The sequence below is a fragment of the Rattus rattus genome, chromosome 8 (genome assembly GCF_011064425.1).
Source record: "Rattus rattus isolate New Zealand chromosome 8, Rrattus_CSIRO_v1, whole genome shotgun sequence".
NCBI classification, from domain to species: Eukaryota; Metazoa; Chordata; class Mammalia; order Rodentia; family Muridae; genus Rattus; species Rattus rattus.
In genome coordinates this window covers 73,827,583-73,836,101 of record NC_046161.1, presented here as the reverse complement: position 1 = coordinate 73,836,101, position 8,519 = coordinate 73,827,583, and the positions used below count along the sequence as shown (strand labels likewise).

Genomic DNA, 8,519 nt, shown 5'->3' with positions numbered 1-8,519 from the left:
CGTAGGGGTCCCACACCCTCTCCAGCTGCCTTACTCCAGTTCGTCTGTGTTCTGACTTTATGTATATTTTTACGCTAACTATCTCTCACCCTACTTAAGATCTTTTCCTCCCTCTCATGACCCCTTTTCTAGCTTTTAAGAAACACACACACACACACACACACACACACACACACACACTTTTAAATCTAGATTAAGCAGATAAGAGAAAGCATGCACCATTTATTTCATAACATAATATTTTCTAATTGCATCCATTTTCCACAATTGCCATGATTTCATTTTTCTTTATAGCTATATAAAATCCCATTGTGTTTATAGGTCACGTTTAAAATATTTTATCATCTATCCATGGACATGCAGGCTAGTTCTCTTTCCTGGCTATTGTAAACAACTCTGTGCTAAATATGGATGTATAAATTCCCTTTTTGCTGTGTTGACTTACAGTTCTTTTGTTATATACCCAAGGCTGGCCCAGCTGGGCCATTTGATGGTCCTGTTTCTAGTATGTTCATATGAAATTATACTTTCACCAGAAAAAAAAAAGAAATACACATGGATTCCTCTTTAACCACATCCTTCCCAATATTCGTTGGTATTTGTTCTCTTTATGATGGTGTCTGAGTCAGGGTTTGTATTCCTCCTGCACAAACCATCATGACTAAGAAGCAAATTGGGGAGTAGAGAGTTTATTCAGCTTACACTTTCACATTGCTGTTCATCACCAAAGAAAATCAGGACAGGAACTCACAGAGGACAGGAACTTGGAGACAGTAGCTGATGCAGAGGCCATGGGGGCGGGACGGGTGTTGCTTACTGGATCGCTTCTCCTGGCTTGCCCTGCTTGCTTTGTTACAGAACTCAGGACTACGAGCCCAGGGATGGTACCGTCTATAATGGGGCCTCCCACCCTTGATCACTAATTGAGAAAATGCCTTACAGCTGGATCTCATGGAGGCATTTTCTCTGGGATAACTCTAGCTCGTGTCAAGTTGAGACACAAAACCATCCAGTACAGATGGCCATTTTCACCTGAGTAAAATCCAGTCTCAGAAAGTTTTAACTTACAGTTTTCTTTTTCATTTTTTTATCATCACAAGTAAGACTTTTTATTTGTCACTTAAAAATCTGGATTTTAAACACTTTCTTGGACTGGTGGTTCATATCGATCAGCTAAGTTCAAATGTAACATCTGTGTCGTCAACTGTCATTTTCTACGACTCCCATGGAGTCCCAGAGCATGGAGCTCTGGAAGTTTTCCCAAGTCCAACTTGGGTTTCTGTAGTATCTTAACCTTTCTAACGAAGACATCGTGAAGAGGATAAATGAACTGGCAAGCCTTTTCCACATCTTTCCCAACGTTGCCCGGAACCAGTTTATTAAGCACTTCCTTCAAGTCTGTACTTCTTGGTCCATGATTTGTATGATAATCAACCAGATCTGGTGGACCTGCTGGTACTGTGCACACGCAAGCTGTCTTGCATATCTGGTTGTTACATTTGTGTGCATGTTAGTGTGTGTAACCAACACAGAACAGACAGAGCAAATAGTGATCAGCTGTCTTGACGTCAGCATGAGCTTCAATCATGTCTGCCACTTTATGACCTTGCGACACCTTTTGTCCCAGGTAAGATCCATGCCATAGGAATTAGTCAGACCATTTTTTCCCTCAGGAGCATCCTCAGTAATTAGCTTGAATTTTCTAACTACAATTTTGTCATTTTGCAGACTAGCAAGGCTCACTTCAAACACAAGACCGTTGAGGCCAACAGATGCCATTTTGGTTCCTTGCTTCTTTAAGACTTGTGTTTTCCCAATGTTTCTAACATTGAACATAGTCAGAGCTTTTACATCATACCTATCTTTCTTCTTGGCTTTCCTTGCCGCCTTTCTTCGGGTTCCTGTTCTTGTTGACCACCATGGTGCTGCTCTGGGAGCCATAAGCAATTTAAAGTTTTCTAATAGCTAGCAATGTTGAAAGCTTATTCAAATATTTTATTGGCCATTTTCATTTCTTTGAGAACTGTCTGGTCAGTTCATTAACATACTGACCGACAGGATAATTTTGGGTTTTGGTGTTGAAATTTTGAAGTACTTGGTATATCCTACACTGAAATCCCCTGTCACACATAGAGTTAAGATGTCCCTTCCCCATTCTCCAGGCAATTTCCTTCCTCTGGCAATTATTTCCCCCATCGGAAGTTCTAAATTTCTTTTGTAATCTCATTTGACAATTCTTGAAATTAATCTCTGTTCTACTGTATTATCATCTATGCCAACATGTATCGAAGCATTTTCTCTGTTCTCTTCTAGTAGTTTCAAAGATTAAGACCTTACATTAAGAGCTTTGATTCATTTTGAATTGATTTTCATCTATCCTGAGAAAGCTATATACCTGGATTCATTTTTTCTACATGTGCAAATCTAGTCCATGCAACACCATTTCTTAGAGTTTACCATTTCTCCAATGCCTGTTTTGACAGTTTTATCACGATTTTAAGAGCCAGCGCACCAGGATGTCTGTTGTGAGATTGTGTCTTTTATGTATGTCAGGGAACCTCTACATCTGAAGTATTGACCATATTTGCCAAAACAACACCCGACAAAGAACACCAATTGACACCAGTATGGATGGGGAAAAATCTCACTAGTTTCTACTACTAGCTGAAGAACTACAGTCTGATAAGAAAGGGAGAACTCATCTTCTCCAGGGATGGGCCTCTGATAGGATATTCGATCCCCAATGGTTACGTTCATTAATTTACATATACACATATATAAAACCACAGTGATAATTAAAGAATAAGAGGCTACGAATTTAAGGAGTTGAAAGGACATGAGAGTAGGAGGAGGAGAAAAGGGAAGATGCTGTTAAAATAGTACTTATCTATAAAATTTTGCAAAATATTTAGGAAATGAGGTAGCTGTGGGGGTTTATTTCTGGGTCCTCTGTTGTATTATATTGGTTTGGATGCCTGTCTCCGAGACAGTACTATGCTGATTTTTGTCCGAGGTTGTGTACTGTGCCAGAACTGCTCCTCTGCTTTGACCATTTGGGATCCTCTTGCTTTCATGCGAACTTTTTGGTGGTTTATTCTAGTTCTGTAATGAGTACCATTGGAATTTTTATGGAAATTCTATGGAATCTATGGCTTTTCTTTTTAACCATAGGGCTGTTTTTTTCTTTTTTACAATATTTATAGCAACCACAAGGATGGGAAGTTTTCCCATCTTCTACTGTCTTTCTTTCTTTTTTCAGCATCCTAGGGCTTTATTGCAGATGTCTTTCCTCTCCTTGGTAAGGTTTATTCCCAAGGTTATTGTGGTGGGTTGACTGGAGAATGTCCTCAAAGGCTCACATATGGGAACACTTGCTTTCAGTTGCTGACAGTGGGGAGGTTGTTGAACCTCTGAGAGGTACAGCCCTACTGGAGGAAGTACATCCCTGGGAAAGTCTTTGAGTGATGCTTTATTGCTTTATCCTGCTGGAGAGGTAGCTCAGTGGTTAAGAGCATTTATTGCTCTTCCAGAGGTCCTGAGTTCAATTCCCAGCAACCCCATGGTGGCTCAAAACCATCCGTGATGGAATCTGATGCCCTATTCTAGAGTGTCTGAAGACAGCTACAGTGTACTCATATAAATAATATAGCTTTCTCCTACTTCCTGTTTCCTGCTCTGTTTCCTGTGTGCTGATAACATGTGACCAGCCAGCTTTTTGCTTCTGCCACCTGCTGCCATGCTTCCCCGGTCACCATAGAGTCCTTTAGAAACTTTACAACCTTTAGATCGTTTTTAGATCTTTCAGAAACTTTAGAACCTATATGCAAAGCAAATTCTTCTGAAGGTTGATTTTGGTCCTGGCATATCATCATAGAAACAGGAAACTAACCAACGGAGTCATTATTTTTACTTTAATTGAAGCTTCCATGAGTGGGGTTCTCTATATGATATCTTCTAAGTTCATTATTGGGGTGTAGGGAAGTTTCTGACTTTGGCATGTTGATTTTAATATTCTGTTACTTTTCTGAAAGCATTATGGAGTCTAAGAGTATGTTTTACAGTAGGATTTCCCAGGTAGATCTACTATAGTGTTATTTCGTGTGCTAGCAGTGATAATTTGACTTCTTCCTTTCCCATGTGTTTCCTTTCCGTTCTTTCTCTTGCCACACTGATCTTGCAAAAACTTTAAGCATTATACTTCATATTTTAGAAGAAATGCTCTTAATTTATGATGATTTAGTATAACATTGGGTACATGTTTGTTGTACACAGCCTTTCAGTCTCAGAGTATGTTTCTTGTAATACTAGCTTCTCCAAGAATTTTATAATGAAAAGATATTGAACTTTGAACATAAAAGATTTCTAAGCTGCCTGAAATTTACCTGTGCAAGTGTTGAGACCATATTTGTCATGCAGACATAGCTGTACCTATACTATTAAATATTCCATTTACTAAACTAGTGGAAATGTCAGTTTTGCTGAATATTAAGATTTCTTTGCACTTTTTATTTAACCTGCCATGCACTTTATTTTTATGCTCATAAAATTGTGCTGACTCTAATGGTTTTATAGGCATTTTTATTTTTTATGATTTAGTTTTATTTACATGTTTTTCTCCCTCTCTCTCTCTCTCTCTCTCTCTGTGTGTGTGTGTGTGTGTGTGTGTGTGTGTGTGTGTGTGTGTGTGTGTGTGTGTGTGCATGCTATATATCTGCAGTTGCCTGTGGAAGCCAAAAGAGGGCATTTGTTAAGAATGGTAGAAAGGATGTATGCTCATTTCCGAGAATGTGCCTAGATGGTGATCCACAGTGGCGTCCTGTGCTGCCACACACTTAACCAATTTGAAATCCTGTTCAGAAAAAATTCAGCAGAAATGGATTCATGTATCTGGAAAATGCTGTGTCTCTGCTTCTTAGCGGAATGCGAGTTTCGCCTGTGCGGTGCAGCGTGCCAACCTTTGATGTGTGTTTGTTGGAAGAAGAAGGAATCTTTCACATAATTCCTTCTCGGTAGGGTTTTTTTTTCCCCTTGTCTGGCTGAAATAATTATCTTGGGTACATTTATTAAAATGCAGCATGTTCTATTTAATTTTCAGTTAATTGCTTGTTGGGGAAAAAAAGACATTTTCTACAAATTAAATCTATATTTTGAAGTTTACGTTTAAAAGTGAAAGGGATGGTACGGTGTGATGGCTCCTGTCATCACATTCCATTCTTTTCATCGTGGTCAGAAGTGGCAACAATTGCTGCAGTATTCAAAGGTGGTGGGCGCTTTTACAACCAGGAAATGAAACCTGCCCGGGAAAGCCATTGCCCTGCAGAGACTCTCTTCTTTCCCTTGCTTTCAACAGCTGTGAGGAGAGATTTTTTTTCTTTTTGGAGTGGTTAGAATTTTTGAAAGGTGTCCATGATGTTTCTTTTAATTTCAAGCTATGAATTTTAAATCGTGCATGATCCCTGTGGCTACAGAAGATTCCTTGGTGTGTCTGCCTCCTATCAAGGGAGTGTGGACTTACATTGCCTAAGCAACATGATTTAGGGTAGATATGGAACAAACGGCATATGAAAAGTTTTATGGATTAATTTGAACCGTATGAGGGAAGTGTTCAGGCTTCCCAGTTGTAAGACCTCACTTGTTATAATCGCAACGATAGCCCCCATTTTCACTGAAAACTCATTTTTTGCTTCCGTGGTCATGGGTTTGCCAGCGTCTTTGTTAATTTCATTTTAATGCTGTTTTCTTAAAGTCTTAAGTAATTGAGGACTGAAGTCGGTGAAGAATTTCTGTATTTAATTAAAATGGTTGTTTTATGAGTTTGAGAGCTTAAAGCTAGCTCACTGCCTGGAGTCCTTAAGAGGGTCTCTTCAAACTCATGTGAGGCAGAGGCAACTGCAGACAGACGCTCCCTTCTTCCTGGAAAGATTAAGTTTGTGTTCTTATAATTAGTGATACTCTTGATCAGAATAGCAAGTCAGGCTCTCTTTCTCCCTCCCTCCCCACTCCCCATAGACAGGTACCTTCATTTATCACACTTATGCTACTTGTCAAATACTATTTAAGAGAGTACTTGGGTTTGACTGTGGTCAGAATACTCAGATTTCAAAGGCTCAATCCATTAACATTCTGTACAGGAGAGCTTAGATTAAGCAGTGTTAAGGTGTCAAAATTCACCAGAGTAAGTCAGAGAGCTGGTACCAGTTGACTTCATTCTTTAGTAAAACTCACAGAAATGATGAAGTATCAATGATCAGTGTTTGTCCGGCAAACAGAGAGTATCCTAGAAAAGCTGAAAGGCTTTTCACCAACGTGTGCCCGCCTTTTAGGAACTACTCCAGCCTCATGAAATAATTTCAAGTCATCTTACCAAGAGACAGAGGATTTTCCTTTTGTGCAGTTGTCAGGCCTAGCCAGATGGCATTTCAAAAACCAAATGATATGTGATATGATATTATTTCTCAAGATACTGGGTTTGTTTTACTATCTGACGTTAAGCTCTTTTATATGGCCCACGAGATGCTGACTGGCTCCAAGCCCCCACAATGAGTGCACGTAGCAAATTCCTATTTTGAAAGTGAGGAGAGAGAACATTCAATTCTGATTAGTAAGAAATTATGATTTTCTTTATTTGACTGCACAAAAGTTCAAAAGAGCTTTACTCATTTGTATTGTGACAGGGTGTGTACTTGTGCATCTTTTCAGGGCATCCTATGTATTGGCTTAAACCTGAGGGCTGTATTATCCATAAGTCATCCCAGACACTGCCCCAAGGGCTGGTCCTACTGACTGGCTTTGGATTAGTTCTACTCAATCCATCCAAAGATAACTTCAGACACCGAAATGACACTTACGTTCTGGGCTCAAGCGATGTCTTAAGGGACTTTAAACCTCAGAGATTCAGAGATTATTTATAAAATGAAAGAAGAAGATTGATTGGTATCATACAGGAATACTCAGATTCTAACATTTCTGGAGTCTACAGATTGGTTGAATTTCAACTTTGTTTTCATTGGATATAATTACTTGGTTGTTGGAGTTATAAAGAGTAGGATTAGAAAGGTAAACACTTGGGGTTAATGGAGTCCTGGAGTAGTAGGATCTTCTAAATTTAAGTTCCAAGGACTATGGTCCATGTAGAACCTAGTATCTGAGAGCATGGTCATCAGAGTTAAAGGCGGATCCTCCTCTTTGTTCTGGTTCCTTGTCAGAGGAACCGGCTAGGATAGAAAAGGAAGGCTCCTGTGTGCTTTCTGTCACAGGGCAGGAACCCCCTATGGGGTAGAAGAGTTTCCATTCTAATTCAATAGTTAGTGGAAAATAAACATTTCAGCTGTAAAGAAACAGGGTAGGTAGCATAGAGTTTGGGTGGGGGAGGGGTAATCTCTGGCTAAAATTGCCTTGTGGGATACAGAGTATGATGTAAAAATATTCTCTCTGGACAGTTCTCTTGTGCTTCCTCCCCCCCCAACACTAATCATTTCCATATTAAAAATATTTTTTAAACTGACAAAGGAAATATATGTATATATGTATATGGTACATTATATATAATATTTTGAATGTGTATACACCCTGAATACAAAACAAGTGAAATGTATTATTTCACCTGAAAAGGAAGAAACTCCTACCTCTTATACCTAAATTCCACCAGTGATGGTCAACGCTGCTGCACAGATTCTCAACTCTAAGGACCCCTGACCTAAATTTATGATGTAGATAGAAGAACATCAAATTTCTATCTCTTTGTTCTTTCCTTCTTTTTCTCTCTTTTCTTTTTTTATTCTTTTCAAACACATTTTGTTGAAATAATTACCAGGATACCCAATGCTAGGGAACAGAGAATTGAGGGAAATAAGCAGAAGATTAGGGAAAGAAAAGGAAATAAAGAAGGAAACAAACAAGCAAAAACCAAACAGCTGTCCTCTAACCACCACGGCCTGCATAACTGTGGCCAGGGTCTACACAAAGGCAGAGCGAAGACTCCCAAGTTACTTACGCCTAATCTCTGATACTGTATGTGCTTACATTTTAAAAAGGATTTGAAGAAGAGATCAATGATTCTGAGAAGAAATAACTACAGTCTAGTTATTCTCTACCGTGTCTGTACCTAGACTCCCTAGCCTTGGTTTTAGCTTCGTCACAGAACCATGAGAAGCACGGTGCCTCTCTGTGCGATAGTCATGATTAGAAAGAGATAGCTATGGCTGTGAATGAACTGTAATGCAGAGGAGCTGAAAATGGAAGGGAAGCTAAGGATTGACAGCAAAAGGCAAGAAAGTGGGTTCATCCCTGGAAACCACAGAAAAGAATGTAGCCCCTCACAGCCCCACCCTCCATTGTAGTGGACTGGACTTCAAACCTGCGCAGCCGTGAGATAAGGTCGCATTGTTTTAAACCCCTAAGCTTGTGATCGTTTCTTACAGGAGCAGTAGAAGGTTAGTGGAGCCTGCACGGCCTGGTTACCTTTACTTTTCTCTAGAACCTGTCTCCATTCCAGATGACCAAGAGCAATGCCAGCAACC

The 8,519-nt window shown here is 39.6% G+C and overlaps 1 pseudogene; it reads right to left on the bottom strand.

Moving 5' to 3' along the window:
• Positions 1–1,207: 1,207 nt before the first annotated feature.
• LOC116908218 lies at positions 1,208–1,863 on the bottom strand (annotated as a pseudogene).
• Between the last annotated feature and the right edge of the window lie 6,656 nt (positions 1,864–8,519).